Below are 19,097 nucleotides of genomic sequence, written 5' to 3'. Positions count from 1 at the left end.
TTGTTGTGGTGACTAGTGGCGAGAATGTCTGGGTAAGGCTGAATGGTTGGGGGGGTGGGGGGACGGATGGTTTTGGTTGGACCGTTAAATCTTGAATGTGAATGGTGGGTTGGGCTATAAATAACTATCAGTGATTGGACTGATTGGATGGGAAAATTAACGGATGGTCAGTAATTGGATGAACCATCAATGGATAGTAAGTGATTGGACGGGACCATCAGCAGGTGGTCAGTGATTAGAAGAGTGGACATACAGTAGAAGTCAGCGATTGGACGGCAACGTTGAGTGAAAAGGGGTCGGACGGGGAGTTAATGGATAGGCCAGTGATTGGAATGTCAATGATTGGATAGGACAATTTGTGAACAGCTTGGTGACAAGGAAGGGTTTGGGAGAAAAGTTTGCTGTCTTCTAACGTCTTGTTCTCCCACACTAGGTGAATGGACGCCAGGTGAAGAGAGATCAGCTGCCACTGAAGCCCACTGCCCAGCTCAGCATCCGGATGGACAAGGGCAGCCTCGTCCTGGATTTGGCCGATATTGTCCAGCTGCAGTTCAGAGGCGCTAGGGAGCTGCTCCTGATGGTGGACAGGAGCTTGAGAGGGCAGCTGCAGGGCACCTGTGGGCCACTGCAGGAGGGGGGAGGTGATCTCCAGCTGCTGCTGCCCAATGGACAGCTGGCAGACAGTGCCCAGAAATACTTCAGTGGCTGGCGGGCAGCTGAGTTCTCTGGCTGGTGAGTTGGGGTGCTGGAGGGAGGGAGGATGACTGGGTGAGAGTGTCATGGGTCCTGGTGGAGGCTGAGTTCTTAAGGTTGTTAGTCTTAGTTCTGGCAGGTCACTTTTCCTAAGAAGATCACTGTCTCTATCCCTCCGCCACCATCCACTGATCTCAGTCCACAACTGCTGGATCTAGCATCAGTTGGAAACACAGAGGGAACAAAGTTGTTCAGCTTGGACACAGGCCCTTCAGCCCATTAAGCTCATGCCAGCCAACCGCCATTCATTGACACCAATCCCAATTCATAACCCATCGTCCATGTACACAGGGTGGGTGGAGGTGCTAATTACAGCAGACGATTACAGCTCACTCTCCATTCTCTTTGGGATGTGGGGGAAACCTATGGAAAATATAGAAACTCCACACATGCACAGACACAGGTGAGGTGGGGTCGATCTGGCTTCTCTGAGACCTGGGAGGCAGCGACTAAACCTTTCCTGTTCTTCACTGACCCCCATCTGTATTTTTCTTCCAGTGCAACCTCAACGGAACCTTCTCTTCTCCACTGATGAGATGTTCTGCCTTGGAAACCAGGCATCCTCACTCGACACTGTTGAATGGCCCCCTCCCCACCATTGCCAAGTCTCTTGTACTCCCTCCCATGAAGAGACGGATGGGAAGAGGGGGCAAATTTAATCTGCACTTTAAACCAGATCCAAGACAATAAAGTTTTCCAAATTCAACAGCAGCAGGTGTCCATGTTGGATTTATTCAAGCTGAATGAAATCAACTCACACTGAGGAGTCCTGCTCAATTGGGGGGCAGATGGGGAATTAAAGAGTAGGGTTAAATTGGAACTAAAATTATAGGGGTGCATTAGATATGGAGCGATCTTAAAGGGGATGGTAATAAAAGAAAGTGTCTGGTTTGGGTGGAGCCGATATGAGATAGAAGCAGAATTAGGCTATTTAGCCCATCGAGTCTGCTCCATCATTCCGGTGAAACGGTGTTAAAGGGTCTGGGTTAGATTGGGGTGGTAGTAATTAGGAGGGGTCAGAGGTAAAAGTATTAAGCATGAGCGGTGGGGCTGGGATTAGAGAGGAGGAGTCATTCTGAGTCAGGTGAGGAAGTGGGAGATAGATTGAAAGGGAGCACTGGAGACCAAATAAGAGTTGAGAGCGTGGGCTTTGACAGGAAGGGAGGGATTCAGGATCCAGGAGGAAGTGTGATCGGTGGGCGGGTGGGGTCAGGCATGGGTAGCTGTGCAGTGGAGATAACCAGGAAGAATGAGTTCTGAGTGAGTTGGGGAGGTTGTGAGAGATCAGGGGAACTTTAGAATGGGGAGGTTTCAGTGCTGATATCTGTCAGGATGTCCTGGGAGAATTAGGCAAATGTCTTCAGGAGAGTGGGAGAACCTGAGGGGAGAGTTGATGATGGGAGGGGAAGTTAGAGGAGATTTTGGCAATGGGAATGGGGAGGGTATGTCAGATGGAAGGAAAGGGTTGCCAATGGGCATATTGGCTGATTGAGGGTCCAATGGGGAAGTTGGCGGCTGGGGCACAAGGAACCTGGTGGGACCCTGTATACCCAACCAACAGTGGGACTTTAAGTCCTCTTCAAGAGAAAGCCCTGAAAGTTTAGAGAATTCCTTTCACTCCAAGTGTTACCCTTCAGCAGCTCCACCCACATGATGTCTCCCCTGACAAGGGGCAGGATGATGGACATAGAAGCAGTTTGCGCTTGGTCAGAATGCAGTAGGCTATGGATGTAGCTCTGAGCCACCCCATTCTTCATTAGCTGCACCAAGGTGTCCAGGGAATTTGTCTGGCCGAGCAGGGAGTAGGAGAAGTAGAAGATCCCATTCATGGGGGCGATGAAGTTCCCAGAGCTGGCGTTGTATGCTTGGCCGTTGTTGATATCAACCCGGTCGTAAATGAGCTTTGTCGGGCCGACTGGGTTGCCACCTTCGGAAACCTGTGCATGGAAAATGACGCTGGGCACGTCTGGAAACAAAACACAGAAGATCCGTGAGAGGGTGGCTTGCAATTGTAGACTAACCCAGCACGAAACAAGTCCAATATCCACGGTGCATGTCTAAGCTGCTTCAATTATTTTGGGTGTGCCACAGTGGTAAGTGCGATACTACTACAGCTCAGGGCATTCCAGAGTTCAGAGTTCAATTGCAGTGCCATTCTGTAAAGCGTCTCTGTACGACCTCCACATGGAATATGTGGCTTTTCTCCGGGTGCTGCTCTTTTCTCCCACAGTCCAAGGATATACTAGGTAGGTTAATTGGTCATTGTCTGTAATTAGGTTAGGGTTAATTGGGATTGTGGGGTCGCTGGGGCAGTGTGTTTTCAAGGGCGGGGTGGACCCACTCTCTGGTGTATCACTAAAGAAACAAAAATAATCTTCCCACTGCCTCTGTAAGGCTGACAGCAGAAACATGTCCCAACCCAGACATTCTCTCTTCTTCCATCTCCATTCAAAGCTCGGAAGCATGTCCCACCAGGCTCAAGGAGAGCTTCTACCCAATTATCATAGGAGTATTGATCAGTCCCCTAGTTCGATAACATGGACTCTTGACCTCCCATTCTACCTCATTAAGGTTCTTGCACCCATCATCTGTCTGCACTGCACTTTAACACTTAATTCTGCATTTTGCTATTGTTTACGTACTACCTCAATGCACTGATGTTGTGTAATGATCTGCATGATGTAAAACAGTTTTTCACTGTCCCTCGGGCCATGTGACAATAATGATCCAATATACCAATGATCTCAAACACCTCCATGAGGTCATCCCTCTGACTTCTTCCTATGGCCCTTATGATTTTATACACCTCTATAAAATCACCTCTGAATCTCCTACTTTTATTCTCCTAGAATAAAATCCTAGCTTGCTCAAATTTTCCTTATAATTCAGGGCCTGAACCCTAGCATTATCCTTATAAAATCTCTGCACTATTTTAATGTCTTTTTTATCCCATGCTTACAGAATTGTACACAAGAGTCTAGACACAGCCTTGCTAACAACTACAACATAATGCCCTAGCTTTAATATTTAGTGCCCTGACCGATGAAGTGTACCAATTGCCTTCCTCATTACCCTACCTCTGACACCACTTTTCTGAACTTTATAAATGTGATCTCTTGCAACTGTTGCCTGCTGTTGTGTCATAGTACACTACCGCTCACAAACAGCCCTTTAGCTCATCTAGTCCATGCCAAACTGTTATTCTGCCTCCTGGCATTGACCCACAACTGGACCATAGCCCTCCAAACTGCATCCATCCATGTATCTTCTCTTAAGTATGGAAATCAAACTTGCACCCACCACTTCCACTGGCAGTTTGTTCCACACTCTGAGTTTTCCCTCCTGTTCCCCTTAACTTTTGACCTCAAGTTCTAGTCGCACCTCGGATGATCCTCAAATGAAAAAGCCTGCTTGCATTAACCTTATCTATAACATACTATTTTGTCTACCCCTATCAAATCTCCACTCATTCTTCTATGCTCCAGGCAATGAAGTCCTAAACTATTTAATCTTTCCCTATATCTCGTCCTGGCAACATCCTTCTAAATTTTCGCTGTACTCTCTCAATCTCATTGATATATTTCCTGTATGTAGGTGACCAGAATTGCATACAATACTCCAAATTAGGCCTCAGCATCGTCTTATTCATAACACCCACAACAGCTTAATATTTTGATTTATGAAGGGCAATATCTGAAAGCTCTCTTTATAACCCTATTGATGTCTCGCATTGTCTGCATTAAATTCCATCTGCCATTTTTCCAGCTGGACCAGATCTCAGTGCAAGCTTTGATATATTTTTTCACTGTCCACTATGACTTTCTATATTGGTGTCATCTGCAAATTTTCACAATCAGATCATTGATAATAAATTTACTTTTGAACTTTTTGATATAAACATATACACAACATAAACAACTTTTCTTGTGGCATACTCATTAACCATAACAGAATTGATGAAAAACGGCCCAGCTAGGGAATTCAACCAGAGTGCAGAAGACAACAAGCTGTGCAAACACAAAAGAAGGGTAATTGAAAGTGATTCCATTGGTTGTGACAACATTTCAATGACGCGACAAATGAAGTTGAGTGAACTTATCCCCTTTTGTTCAACAGCCTGATGGTTGAGGAGTAGTAACTGCTCCTGAACCTGGTGGTGTGAGTCCTGAGGCTCCTGCACCTTCTTCCTGATGGCAGCAGTGAGAAGAGAACATGTCCTGAGTGATGGGGGTCCCCGATGATGGATGATGCTTTCCCACAATAACGCTTTGAGTGGGCTTTCCTTGTGATGGACTGGGCAGTACCTACTAATTTTTGTTGGATTTTCTACTACATTGATATTTCCACACCAGGCTGTGATGCAGCTGGTCGATAAACTCACCACAACATATCTATACAACACATACAAAATGCTGGTAGAACACAGCAGGCCAGGCAGCACCTATAAGGAAAAGCACTGTCGACTTTTCAGGCTGAGACCCTTCGTCAGGACTAACCGAACGGATAGATAGTAAGAGATTTGAAAGTAGTGGGGGGAGGGGGAATGCGAAATAATAGAAGACCGGAGGGGGTGGGATGAAGTTGAGAGCTGGAAAGGTGATTGGCGAAAGTGATACAGACCTGGAGAAGGGAAAGGATCATGGGACGGGAGGCCTCAGGAGAAAGAAAGGGGGGGGGGGGAAGCACCAGAGGGAGATGGAGAACAGGCAGAGTGATGGGCAGAGAGAGAAAAAAAAACAAACAACTAAATATTGTCAGGGATGGGGTAAGAAGGGGAGGAGAGGCATTAATGGAAGTTAGAGAAGTCAATGTTCATGCCATCAGGTTAGAGGCTACCCAGCCAGTATATAAGGTGTTGTTCCTCCAACTTGAGTGTGGCTTCATCTTGACAGTAGAGGAGGCCATGGATAGACATATCAGAATGGGAATGGGACATGGAATTAAAATGTGTGGCCACTGGGAGATCCTGCTTTCTCTGGCAACTCCGCGATGAAGTCAAGAATGAAAGAGCTGACGACAAATACTTCTCGACACCAAACTTACAAGATTTGGGGAGAAGAGATGCAGAGGTCGAATTCAGGACAGCAAATTCCATAAGAAATGTACGCCCTCAGTCATATACGCACCAATGTATTTCTCCAGCCCGCATGCCGCTTACAGTTGATCCCACGATGCAGTATTTAGCACGACGGGATCTCGTCACTTCGGGACTGTACCAGTTTGACGATAAACCTGAAAATTACCGTGCATGGTACTCCACATTCACCGACGCTATCGACGGAGTCCAGCTCAGAGCAACCCAAGAGTTGGATCTTATGGCGAAATGTCTGGGAAAAGAATCATGCGAACAGGTGAGACGCATACGTTCAGTGTACATCAACAAACCTGAGCTAGCCTTAAGCAAAGCATGGGAGAGACTTTGGGAGGGCTATGGGGCCCCCGAAATTATTGAAGCGGTGCTATATCGATGTCTGGAAAACTTTCCTAAGGTGTCAGCCAAAGATCACATTAAGTTAAGAGAACTCGGAGATTTACTCATGGAGATCCAAGGCGCCAAAGAAGATGGCTACTCAGCTGGTCTAGTATACCGAGATACTCCATCTGGGATTAGACAAATCGTGGACAAACTTCCATTTGGGCTGCAGGACAGGTGGCTGTCTGTTGCCTCAGAGTACAAGGAAGACCACAATGGTCGATTTCCTCCCTTTGAGTATTTCACTAGGTTTGTGTGCAGGGAGGCGAAGAAGCGAAACGACCCTAGCCTCACGGGTCCAGGAAGCAGTATGATTTACACCAAGCCAGGTAGATCCTCTTCGAATACTTTCGACATTGATAAACCCGTCTCAGTGTTCAAGACTGAAGCCTTTACAACTAACAACGACCCTAGCAAGAATTGCCCATTGCATAACAAACCTCACCCCCTCAAAAGATGCAGAACGTTTAGGGAAAAACCCCTTGAAGAGAGGATGGCCCTTCTCAAGGAGAAAAGAATATGTTTTAAATGCTGTTCCTCAACCTCTCACCTCGCCAGAGAGTGTACGATCGCCGTGAAGTGTCCGGAATGTGATAGCACTAATCACGTTGGGGCCATGCATCCCGGCCTGTCACTGCAAACCGACAACGCTCCTTCACCCCCACAACAGGACGGCGGGGAGGGAGAGACTCACTCCAGGACAACAGTTGTCAGCTCGAGCTGTACAGAAGTTTGCGGTCAAGCTCAGTCAAGCCGTTCTTGTTCAAAGATCTGCCTCACTAAGATGTACCCTGAAGGAGCCAAAGACAAGGCCATCAAAGCCTATGTAATTCTGGATGATCAGAGCAATCGCTCACTAGCCAGTCCAGAGTTCTCTAAATTGTTCAACATTGGGAGTGAGCAGTTCCCATACTACCTTAGAACTTGCTCAGGCAACGTGGAAACTCATGGAAGGAAGGCAGAAGGCTTCCAGCTCGAGTCCCTGGATGGTAAAGTCGTCATCTGTCTCCCTCCGCTCTTAGAGTGCAATGAAATCTTGAATAACCGCACTGAGATCCCGACGCCAAGTGTGGTGCTACACCAGCCACATCTCCGCCACATCGCCAAACACATCCCAGAAGTGGATCCAAAAGCAGAAATACTCCTGCTATTAGGAAGAGATGTTATCCGGGTGCACAAGGTTAGGCAGCAGGTCAATGGACCACACGACGCCCCCTTTGCGCAACGTCTGGATCTGGGCTGGGTGGTGATAGGAGAGGTGTGCCCTGGCAATGTACACAAACCGACGGTTAATACGCTCAAGACCAACGTGCTAGAGAGTGCCCGCCATTCAATTTTTCAACCCTGCACAAGTTCCATGTGTATCAGGGAAGCACAACAAGACGTTAACAAGTGCAAAGTAACTGACGAGCCGCTGGGTCAGTCAGTCTTCGTTCAAACTGAGCATGGTAATAAACTTGCTCAATCAGCTCAAGATGCCATTTCCTTAAAAACAAAGGACACTGAGGTCTTCAGAGATGAAGCAAGTAATGGGGTCGCCCCATTGCCTTTCAGAGAACCATGCCAGTGCTCACCAGATAACAAAGAGCAGGCGGTCAAGCGGTTCACGTCCTTACAAAAAACCCTGAAAAGGAAACCTGAGATGCAGCAATGCACCCGATTGACCCACGAGGTACTGTGCACCCTAATGGCAGAGGTCACAGCCATTATAAATGCATGACCACTCCTACCTGTGTCTTCTGACCCAGAAAACCCCTTCATACTCTTGCCATCAATGCTCCTTACGCAGAAGGCAGGAGCTCCCCCTCCACCAGGAGACTTCTCAGACAAGGATTTGTACACAAAGCAATGGAGACAAGTCCAAGCTCTGGCAAATCGGTTCTGGTCTCGCTGGAGACAGGAATATCTACCCTCGTTGCAACACAGACAAAAGTGGGCAGAACCCCACAGGAAACTTCAAGTTGGAGACTTAGTCCTGCTCAGGGACAAGCAAATCGCCCACAACAGCTGGCCAATGGCCAGAATCACTGCTACATTCCCTAGTGGGGATGGACATGTCAGGAAGATCGAGTTGAAGACTACCGACCAAGACGATGTGAAAATTTACCAAAGGCCAGTTACAGAAGTCATTCTACTTCTACCTAAGGACTGATTTAGAGACTGAAGTTTTGTATTATGTTCATTGTGACCTTACGAAGGTCAAGCGGGGAGTGTGTTGCCTTTATGGCAGTTATTTAGTTTATAATATTTTCGCTTAGTAATTCATTTGTTAGTATTTTCTAGTTAGAATTAGAATCGTTTAAAGTATATTCATTGCCTGTAAAATATATCGGCATGCGATGACGTCACATCCGGTTTCGCCGCGTCTTGTGGGAAAATACCGGTTTGGGATCGACACAGGGGCGGGGGCTCGCACGAGGCAGACCCGAGCAAGAAGTTGTTTGCAAGCATTAGAAATCACAGTGAGAGCAACGCTGTATGTTAATAGATAATCAATATGTTGAATTAAAATGTTAACACCAATCCTGTTAAAAGTAACGACGGTCGATAATGTTTATGTTTTCGTTAGTTAAAGAGTTGCAAATAGTTTGCATTGAAGTGTATTTAAAGCAGTCAATGGCGTAGATAAATTCTACTGTATGCTGCACTTTAATGTAATGTAGTTATAGTTTACTTTTACAAGTATTTACAATGTAAATGTGATATCAAAGAAGGGAACAAATACTGTATCAATCTTGTATTGTTTTATCAACAGTTTTCACCATATGTTAATGTGAAGAGTGAACAGTAAATGGTTAATCTTACTGCGACCTTGTTTCATTGACTACAGTTTATCTCGGCGTTTAATTCGGCGTTTCATTACACCCGAGCGAGAACGCTACATGAACAATGGCTGCATCTCCAGACTTTACAAATTTGGGGCTATCTTCCAATTTCTTGCCAGATCGATGATCAATTTTCTCTTTCAACTCACTGAACTTGCAGGCAACGTGAGCAGTATGACAATCAAGTACTGGGGCATAGCCAGCAGATATCTGACCCGGATGTTTCAGGATAATAACCTGTGCAGTAAAACCAGCAGATTGTACTGGAGGGTCATTTTTGTTGTCACCAGCAACATAACCCCGATGGATATCATTAACAGAGACGTTCTTGATGTTGAAACCAACATTGTCACCAGGAAGAGCTTCTGGCAAGGCTTCATGGTGCATTTCCACAGATTTCACTTCAGTGATGACTGGATTGGGAGCAAACTGCACCAACATGGATGGTTTTAGAACACCTGTCTCAACCCGACCGACTGGTACTGTGCCAATGACACAAATCTTGTAGACATCCTGGAGAGGGAGACAAAGAGGTTTCTTTATTGGGTGCCCTGGAGGCTGAATGTAGTCGAGAGCTTCAAGCAGTGTGGTCCCAGTGAGGTTTTCATTTTTCCTGGTAATTGACCAACCTTTGAACCAGCCCATATTCTGACTTCGTTCTAGCATGTCATCACCATTCCAACCAGAGATGGGAACAAATGTTACAGTTGCTGGGTTATAGCCAATCTTCTTGATGTATGTGCTGACATCCTTTGTGATTTCATTGTATCTTGCCTCGCTGAATGGGGGTTCAGTGGAGTCCATCTTGTTGATACCAATGGTGAGCTGCTTGACACCCAAGGTGTAGGCAAGCAGAACGTGTTCCCTTGTCTATCCGTTCTTTGAGATACTAGCTTCAAACTCCCCCACACCAGCTGCAACTATCAGCACAGCGCAGTCAGCCTGTAAGATTCCAGTAATCATGTTCTTGATGTAGTCTCTGTGTCCTGGGGCATCAATGATGGTGACGTAGTACTTTGAAGGTTCAAACTTCCAAAGAGAGATGTCAATGGTAATACCACGCTCACGTTCAGCCTTCAGTTTATCTAAAACCCAGGCCTACTTGAAGGATCCTTTGCCCATCTCAGCAGCTTCCTTCTCAAATTTTTCGATGGTTCTCATCAATTCCACCACATTTGTAGATCAGATGACCTGTGGTTGTAGATTTGCCAGAATCGACGTGTCCAATGACGACGATGTTGATGTGTGCCTTTTCCTTGCCCATTTTTTAAAGTTGGAATGAGTCCATTAAGATGCAGCCGCAAACCTCCCTTTGGCAGAATCGGAGACTAAAAGGCAACTTATAATTTTTTAAATAATAAATATACTTTGAATCTTTGAATAATTGAAGCAGGTGGGTATCTCCCTTTGCCGAAGCAAGAGTTTAAAGATCTCAGTGAACACTCCATCTAGTTGATCAGCACAGGTCTTTAGTACTTGGTTGGTACCCTATCTGGGTTGGATATTTTCTGTGGGTTCACCCTCTGGAGGTTGTTCGCACTTCAGCTTCAGAGACTGAAATCATAGGATCATGGGAATGTGGAAGTTTGTGATGGTTCCTCTATGTTATGACAGTCAAGGCAAGGATAGAAGGCATTAGGCTCATCTGGAAGTGAAACCCAGTAGTTACCAATATCGCTTGATTTAACTTTGTAAGAGGATAGTATTATAGGGTGATAGTATTGATGCCCTACCACAACAATCGAGCATTATTCTTTGATTCAAGTTTGGTCCAGAATTGCCACTTCATCCATGAGATGGCTTTCTGGAGATCGTACCAGGACCGCACGTAGACCAGACTTGAATGCTTCTGATCTGGCTCTCAGCTGATGTCAGACCTCATGTTTCATTCAGGGGTTCTGAATGGGGAAGACTCTGATTTAGTGGGGATACCCCCATCTACAGCTGTTTTAATTAAGTCCATTTCAACCATGGTGTATCCATTCAGATCTACAGATGAGTCTTTGAACGACCCTATTTGACTTTAAGCAATCCCATAGCTGCTACTTTTCCTCCTGCGACCACCACTTGGTTGTGCTAATCTCTGGTTTTGCTCTTTAGCCTCTGTCTGTATGCAGTAGGAAAAGGACAGCCAAATGATCCGATTTACTGAATTGCAGTCTGGGCTTGGAACAGTAGGCATCCCTTATCTTAGTGTAACAGTGATCTAGTAAGTTGGGCCCTCTAGTTCTACAAGTTATATGCTGATGATAATTAGGCAGAATTTTCTTCAAACAAGCTTGGGTGAAGCTCCAGACTATGAGTTGAAGTGTGCTGGGATGGACTGTTTCTTGTTTGGAGATGGCATCATGAAGTATCACGAGCATTTGATTATAGTGGTCACTGGTGACATGTAAATTGTGGTCGGGATTATGGAGGAGAACTCCCCAGGTAAATTAAATTGATGGCATTTGACCATTAGGTGCTCCAGATTGGTGGGGGGGGGGAAATGAATTCAACAACATTGCCACATCAGAGCACCATTGAGAGTTTATCATGAAACACACACCCCACCTTTTGCCTTTTCCATATCAGCAGCTTGGTGCATTTGACAAACGGCAATGGACCCTGCGGCACACCTCCAGTCACAGGCTTCCGGTCAGAAAGACAACAGTCTACAATCACTGTCCGACCTCTCCCACAAAGCCAATGTCGAATCCTAAATGCTAAGTGACTGAACTTTCTTGACCAACCTCCCACTCAGAATTTTGTCAAAGGCCTTTCTAAAGTCTTTCATGTAGACAATATCCACCGCCTTTCCTTCATCAATTTTCCTGATCACTTCCTTGGGAAATCTATAGGACTGGTTAGACTTAACCTACCATGCACAAAGCCATGTTGATTAATCAGGCCCTGTCTATCCAAAGACTTATTACATATTCAGACCCTTGGAATACCTTCCAATAATTTACCCACTATTGACACCAGGCTCACCAGTCTATAATTCCCTTGTTTATTCTTAGAGCTTTTCTCAAACAATGGAACAACATTAGCTATCCTCTAATCCTCCAGCATCTCACCTACAGCCAAGGATTTTAAAATACCTCTGCTAGGGCCCTTGCAATTTCTCCACTAGCATTCCTCAAGATCTGAGGGAATACCTTGACAGGCTCTGGGACTTACCCATCCTAATTTGCCTTAAGACAGAAAACACCTCCTCCTCTGTAATCTGTATACAGATCACGATCTCACTGCCATAATACTTCAGTTCTATAGACACTGTGTCCATCTCCTGAGTATAAACAGATGCAAGAAAATCCATTTCAGATCTCCCCCCATCCTTTCATGTTCCATGGATAGACAGCCACTCTGATCTTCAAGAGGCCCAATTTTGTCCCTTGCTAACCTTTTGCAGTAGGTAACATTTGTAATGTCGCAAGGAATGGAAATAGGCCATTTGGCCCATTGTGTCTATGCTGACTGATTCCTTAGCGGTCCCGTACTGGTTCCATAATTTTCTACATAACAAGAAGCTCGTCCACACGCTTGTTAAAGTCTGCTTACATTGCATGATATCCCCTCTCACTCTCATTCTTTTATGTCTCCATCCCCAACTCTACCTTGAAAGTCAGAAAGCATTGGTCATGTTTTACTTTGTTGAGGCAGTCTTGCTAAACCTCCCAGGGCTCAGTGTAGTAGCAGCATGGAAACATGCCCTTTGGCCTAATTGATCCGTGCTGACCAAGATATCTCATCTAAGCTGATCTCACTTGGCCCATGACCTTCTAAACCTTTCCTATCCACGTACACATGTGAGCGTCTTTTAAATGTTGTTAATGTACCGGCCTCAGCCACTTCTGACAACATTCCATATGTGGACCATTGCTGGGTGAAAAAAATTGCCCCTCAGGTGCCAAATAAATCTCTCCCTTCTCACCTTAAACTTGGGTTCTTCAATTCTTGATGCCCACTCTGAGGAAAAAGATTCGCTCTATCTTTGCCACTCATGATTTTATACATCAGAATCAGAATCAAGGTCAGTGCATGATGTGAAATTTGTTAACTTATGGTAGCGGTACAATGAAATACATGTTAAGTATAGAGAAAAAGCTGAATTACAGTAAGTATATATGTGTCTGCAACTGGATCAGAGACTTCCTGACTGGGAGACTGTGGAAAACTATGTATACCTGTCTGGACACACCCCTCTGCTGACTGCTCCTGTGGCTCATCCCACAGACCCCTATATAAAGGTGATTGGGGCACTGCTCCTCCCTCAGTCTCCGAGATGCCCCTTTTGCTGCTAATAAAAGCCTATCGTTCGCCTCTCGTCTCCGAGAGTTATTGATGGTGCATCAGAGACCTCAGTCAGTCCAGATCGGGAGCAGCGTCTCCAACACCATCACAATGAGCACAGGCCCCCAGGGTTGAGTGCTCAGTCCACTGCTGTTCACTCTGCTGACCCATGACTGTGCTGCAACACACAGCTCGAACCACATCATCAAGTTCGCTGATGACACGACTGTGGTGGGTCTCATCAGCAAGAACGACAAGTCAGCTTACAGAGAGGAGGTGCAGCGGCTAATGGACTGGTGCAGAGCCAACAACCAGTCTCCGAATGTGAACAAAATAGAAGAGATGGTTGTTGACTGCAGGGGAGCACGGAGGATCACTCTTTGCTGAACATTGACAGCTCCTCCATTGAGATCATTAAGAGCACCAAATTTCTTGATGTTCACCTGGTGGAGAATCTCACCTGGTCCCTCAACACCTGCTCCATAGCCAAGAAAGCCCAGTAACATCTCTACTTTCTGTGAAAGCTGAGGAAAGTCCATCTGCCACCCCCCATCCTCACTACATTCTACAGAGGTTGTATTGAGAGCATCCTGAGCAGCTGCATCTCTGCCTGGTTCAGAAATTGCACCATCTCAGATCGCAAGACTCTGCAGTGGAGAGTGAGGTCAGCTGAGAAGATCATCGGGGTCTCTCTTCCTGCCATTGTAGACATTTACACTACACGCTGCATCCGCAAAGCTAACAGCATTATGAAGGACCCCACGCAACCCTCACACAAACTCTTCTCCCTCCTGCTATCTGGGAAAAGGCACCAAAGCATTCGGGCTTTCACAACCAGACTGTGCAACAGTTTCTTCCCCCAAGCTATCAGAGTCCTCAATACTCAGTCTAGACTGACACCTACATCATTTATTATTATATTGAAATTTGTCCTCTACTGTGCCTATTGTCTTGTTTATTATTAATTACTGCCCTGCACTGTTTTGTGCACTTTACGTAGTCCTGTGTAGGTCTGTAGTCTAGTGTAGTTTTTGTGTTGTTTTACGTAGTCTAGTGTAGCCTTGAGTTGTCTCACATAGTCTAGTGTAGTTTTGTGTTGTTTCATGTAGCACCATGGTCCTAGAGAAAAGTTGGTTCATTTTTACTGTGTACTGTACCAGCAGTTTATGATTGAAATGACAATAAAAAGCGACTCGACTCAAATAGTTAAAGTAGTGCAAAAAATAAGTAGTCTTCATGGGTTCAATGTCCATTCAGAAATCGGATGGCAGAGGGGAAGAAACTGTTCCTGAGTCACTGAGTGTGTGCCTTCAGGCTTCTGTACCTCCTTCCTAATGGTAACAAGGAGATGAGGGCATGTCCTGCGTGGCGGGGGCCCTTAATAATAGACACTGCCTTCCTAAGGCACCAATACTTTGTTTTGGATACTATGGAGGGGAGTACCCATGATGGAACATATTAATTCTCCAGGTTTCTGCAACTTACTTTGATCTTGTGCAGTAGCGCCTCTCCCGCCCCCCCCCCCCATACCAGACAGTGATGCAGCCAGTCAGAAAGCTCAATCAGGTCACCCCTTAGTCTCCTGAGCTCCAAGACCCAGCCTATCCCTATCATGTCCTCTAGCAATTAATTCCCTATTTGGATCACCCTTTGTGTAAGAAGTTGCCCCTCGAGCTCCTATTAAATCTCTCCTCTCACATTAAACCTGTGTACTGCGGTTCTTGATTCCCCCACCCTGGGGAAAGGAGCGAGCACATTCACCCCGTCTCTTCCCCGAGTGGTTTTCTGCTCTCGCCAGCAGGGCTGCTGTAGTGATGGTCAGCAGCTTCTGACCTTCTGGCAGGGAGACTAAAGGGCACCTGGTTCGGAATGGTTAAGGTGATGGACTGGAAGCCCATTGGGGTCAGAATCCTACCACCTACGCAAGCCGTGGGTCCTCACAGCGTCTGGGCTCTGCAACACAATGTATAGCGGGCTGGGCCTCTGCTCTCAAACAATCAAGTATTTCAAAGGTTGTGATTTTGAGTCCTGTCAGAGTTGGTATCTTTTCCTGCAGAGGTTCAATTGAGTTGTAGATAGTGATAACAGGATTTTAATTTAAATCTGTAGTTAACGTTGTTATGTACCCATGGGTATCTTGTACTTGTCACATGACGGTGGTGTTGAAGTTATACTGGACTTAAGGTAATGGTCTTGTGATGGTGGAGTGACATCACTTTCCCGCCAGTAGTGGTCATGTGACAGGTTTTTTTACACAGGGTATAAAAGGAGGACCCCTCCCTGTGAGGAGGGGAAGTTCGTGGCTGGATTCGCTATTTTGACTCCATGCCACTGCATGGTCCAATACTATGACGCAGTTTGGTTGAAAGGTGGAGTTTTATTTAATGCCTAAAGTTTAAAAGGTTATTGCCGGCATTTCTTTATAATACTGCCAGTTAAAAATCAGTGGAGAGTGAAGATCGGAGTTCGGGAGTTAAAAGATCGAGGAAAGTCGATTTCAACGGTGAAACAGGTTTGACCTTGTTTGATCCTCATTTGGAAGGAATTCATTGGATGTCCCCGTGTTAACCCCTGCAAATAATAGCAGAAAGGGTTGGGTACAGTTTTGTCAAGGAAAGGTCATTGACTTTAAGCCGTTTCATTTTCATCTTCGTAAATTCTCCGGGAAAAGTATAGTTCGAATGGGAACCGCAACAACACGATGTGAAAGAGAATTTACATCGTCTAAAAAGTCTCTTCTTTAATGGACTGTAAGCATTTTGAACTTTTGCAGTACTACTTTGAAGAACTGTTTTTGCAACATCACTTTAAGAACTATTTTCGCCTTATTCCTTTAAGAACTGTTTAAGCTGCTGCACAGCAGCTGATTTCCGGTTGCGTTAGTCGTTTGCTTACTTTTGGGGGTTTGTTTTTCAGTGTTTAATAAATGTTTTATTTGTTGTAAAAAACCCTGCCTCACTTATATATTTATAAGTTGCTGAATCCATAACAATGTGTTTTACGAAAACCTGAACACTGACATAGTGGTGTTGTTAAGGCCCTCCATTGGGTCATGGATGTTGTGTTCTGGCTGTGTACGTGATCCACAAGCCAGGGTTGTACGATATGGAGAGCAAACTGGTGCCCATGCAGTAGGCTCCCCATATCCACACAGCTGATGAATAGAGCCGAGACTCCTGCTCCAGATTCTCCCTTAGGTTTATTCCCAAAGCTTCCCCATGTGTTATTTGAATAAACATTTTATATTTAAAAAAACATGGATTTTCAAGAATGCAGCAATAGGCAGTTTAACTGAGGGTTTAGCCTCACTTCCACGTGTCACCCACCTGTTCACTGCACAATATCAAACATACTCACAGTTTCGAAGGGTGGACACCTCTTTTTCCAGTCGAGAGACTTTTGATTTCAGAGAATCTATCTCCTTTGTCTTACCAATGGCATCTTTAATTTCCTGGAAGGTTATCTGAAAGCATTTCAAATCCAGTTATCAGATTGCCGGAAGTGGTGTTTGCTACTTTGGGAGGGCGCTGAGGAGGGAACACTGCAGGAGACCAGTGAGGAAGGAGCACTGCAGTGTGGGAGGGGCGATGAGGAGGACGTGTTAACGGGAGTCATCTGCCTGCCCTCTTCAGGGTTATGTCTGTGCCCAGGTGTCCTTGGAGAGGGGACATGGGAAGATTCCAATAACAGTGTGTTCCTCAGGGGTTTAAGTGCTTTGTAGATAGTAGTAATTCCATCTTAATTTGAAATTGTAAATCCTGATTGTTACAAGGATCTATCCCTTAGTAACGATGCTCAGAGAGTCACAGAATTAATCTGTAATGACCGACAAGCACCTTTATCGTCCCACAGAAGAGTACAGGAACTTACACAATTACTTGTGTGCCTATCTACTAAGTTTTCCTGACCCTCCAAGAACAGTCAAAGGAGTCTATGCTGACAATTTGTTCCTCATGGTCCCCATCTAATCTCCACGTGCCTGTGGGGTACTCCACATCCACGATGGTTGCTCTCCAGACAGTTGTTGCTACTTTGCATTCGAAGCCTCTGCTTTTATATTCATTCCTTACCAGTTCAAATGTTGCATTTCAGTGTTATTGGCTATGGGTCATCTGACTGACAATAACACCTTCTCATTGGCTTTGGCTCAGGCCAACATCCATTTATTACCCTCTTCCACAAGTGACAACTGGTAATTATGGCCTTTTGTTCTAAACCAGTTACCAAACCAGTAACCAGCTTGAATGACTCGGGCCAGACACAGACCACACCATTTACAAAACTGCATGTTAAAGCCCCTCTCAACTAATTTAATGGGAAATGATCCCTAGCCCAGCAGATTACCTGGACCATCATTGTGTCCACTTTAAAACACTGACTCAGCCAAGCAAAACCAGTTCACAAAATGGAGTGTAAAGGTTTGTGTGTGTGTGTGTGTGTGTGGGGGGGGGGGGGGGGTTCTTCTTTTTCTTTGTTACTGCGTATGTTAATCAAAATGGCTTCTTTGTTTTGTTAAAAGTAGGAATGCTTCTTTGTTGCGAGAGAGTGCTGGAAGCTTGTTTGGGTTAAAATTTACTGATAACGAGAATTGCATTCCTTTGTAAACCAATTGGGATTAATGTTGTTCTTGCTTCCGAGTCTGTAAGCTATTGTTGGCGGGTTTTTGGGGAGTTGGTGCGAGGGGGTGAGAGAGAGAGGACGCGATGCTGTAAACTGGGCAAGGAACGGACCCCAAGCAGGGGTCCAAGGCCAGGAGGTACCCCGAGGAGATGAAGCTAGATGTGCTTGGTTGACCACTATGGATGGTCCTGAGCTGCGAGTCGAGGAGTTCGGAGGGGATCGAATGGTGGCCAGAAGACTTCAGTAATTGAGCTCCAACGGTTGTGCACGAAGTGGTTTGGACTTTGATAAGTTTGGCGCCTTTTCTTTATTTTCTCTTCATATATACTGTATCGTTATTAATCACTTAGTTATAGTAACCTTTATAAATTGTACTCATTTAATCGCATATAGTGTCCTGTTTGTTCTTTGGCGAGGTGGGGACATCACACAGCATCCACACCAGCTGATTACCCAGTTTGGCGGGGCCGCAGGCTGCTCCCCCTAGACGAGAACGAGCTGAGCGAGCCTGAGGCGACCCAGGGGGTTACACGAGGATGCAGAGCAGCTTCATAAAATGGCAGCTTCCATTCCTTTGATCTCAAAGTTCAAAGTAAAATTTATTATCAGAGTGCATACATGTCACCACATGCAACCCTGAGATACTTTTTTGGCGGGCATCCTTACAAAATCTATATAACAGTAACTGTAAACTGCGAACATCAGGAACTGTAAATAAATTGTACAGAAGACCATGAGGATGAAAGGCAGTTATTGAAGGCAATGGAGGTTGGGCCACAGGGTGCCTGGATGAAATGAGATCTTCCTATGTGTATGATCACTTGGGCAAAGCTTTGGAGACTGAAGCCCTTCTGCACTTCTTTCCTTCTGTGGTCCGTGAATGACAGTCACCCTACACTACCACAGCTGCACACACGGGGGCTGAGAGAGGAACCTAACTGCAAGCTTTGTGATCAGCAGGGTTCACTGGCACATGTACTGTCAGGATGCAAAACAGCTTTACTACAAGGACAATATAGGTGCCATCACGACAAGAACCTGCTGACCCTTGCTGACGCATTGAAGGAGGAGAGGTGTAAAAAGAGACCAGCTGGCAGGGAGGCAAACAAGTAGTCATTTTCATCAAGGGGAGTGCCAAGGCAGTCGTATCA

At 45.6% G+C, this 19,097-nt stretch overlaps 1 pseudogene; it reads right to left on the bottom strand.

Moving 5' to 3' along the window:
• Positions 1-2,321: 2,321 nt before the first annotated feature.
• LOC132386062 (elongation factor 1-alpha 1-like) lies at positions 2,322-10,352 on the bottom strand (annotated as a pseudogene).
• Positions 10,353-19,097: the final 8,745 nt, after the last annotated feature.

Source organism: Hypanus sabinus, unplaced genomic scaffold (genome assembly GCF_030144855.1).
Source record: "Hypanus sabinus isolate sHypSab1 unplaced genomic scaffold, sHypSab1.hap1 H_11, whole genome shotgun sequence".
Classification (NCBI taxonomy): domain Eukaryota; kingdom Metazoa; phylum Chordata; class Chondrichthyes; order Myliobatiformes; family Dasyatidae; genus Hypanus; species Hypanus sabinus.
This window is presented reverse-complemented; position numbering and strand designations above follow the sequence as displayed.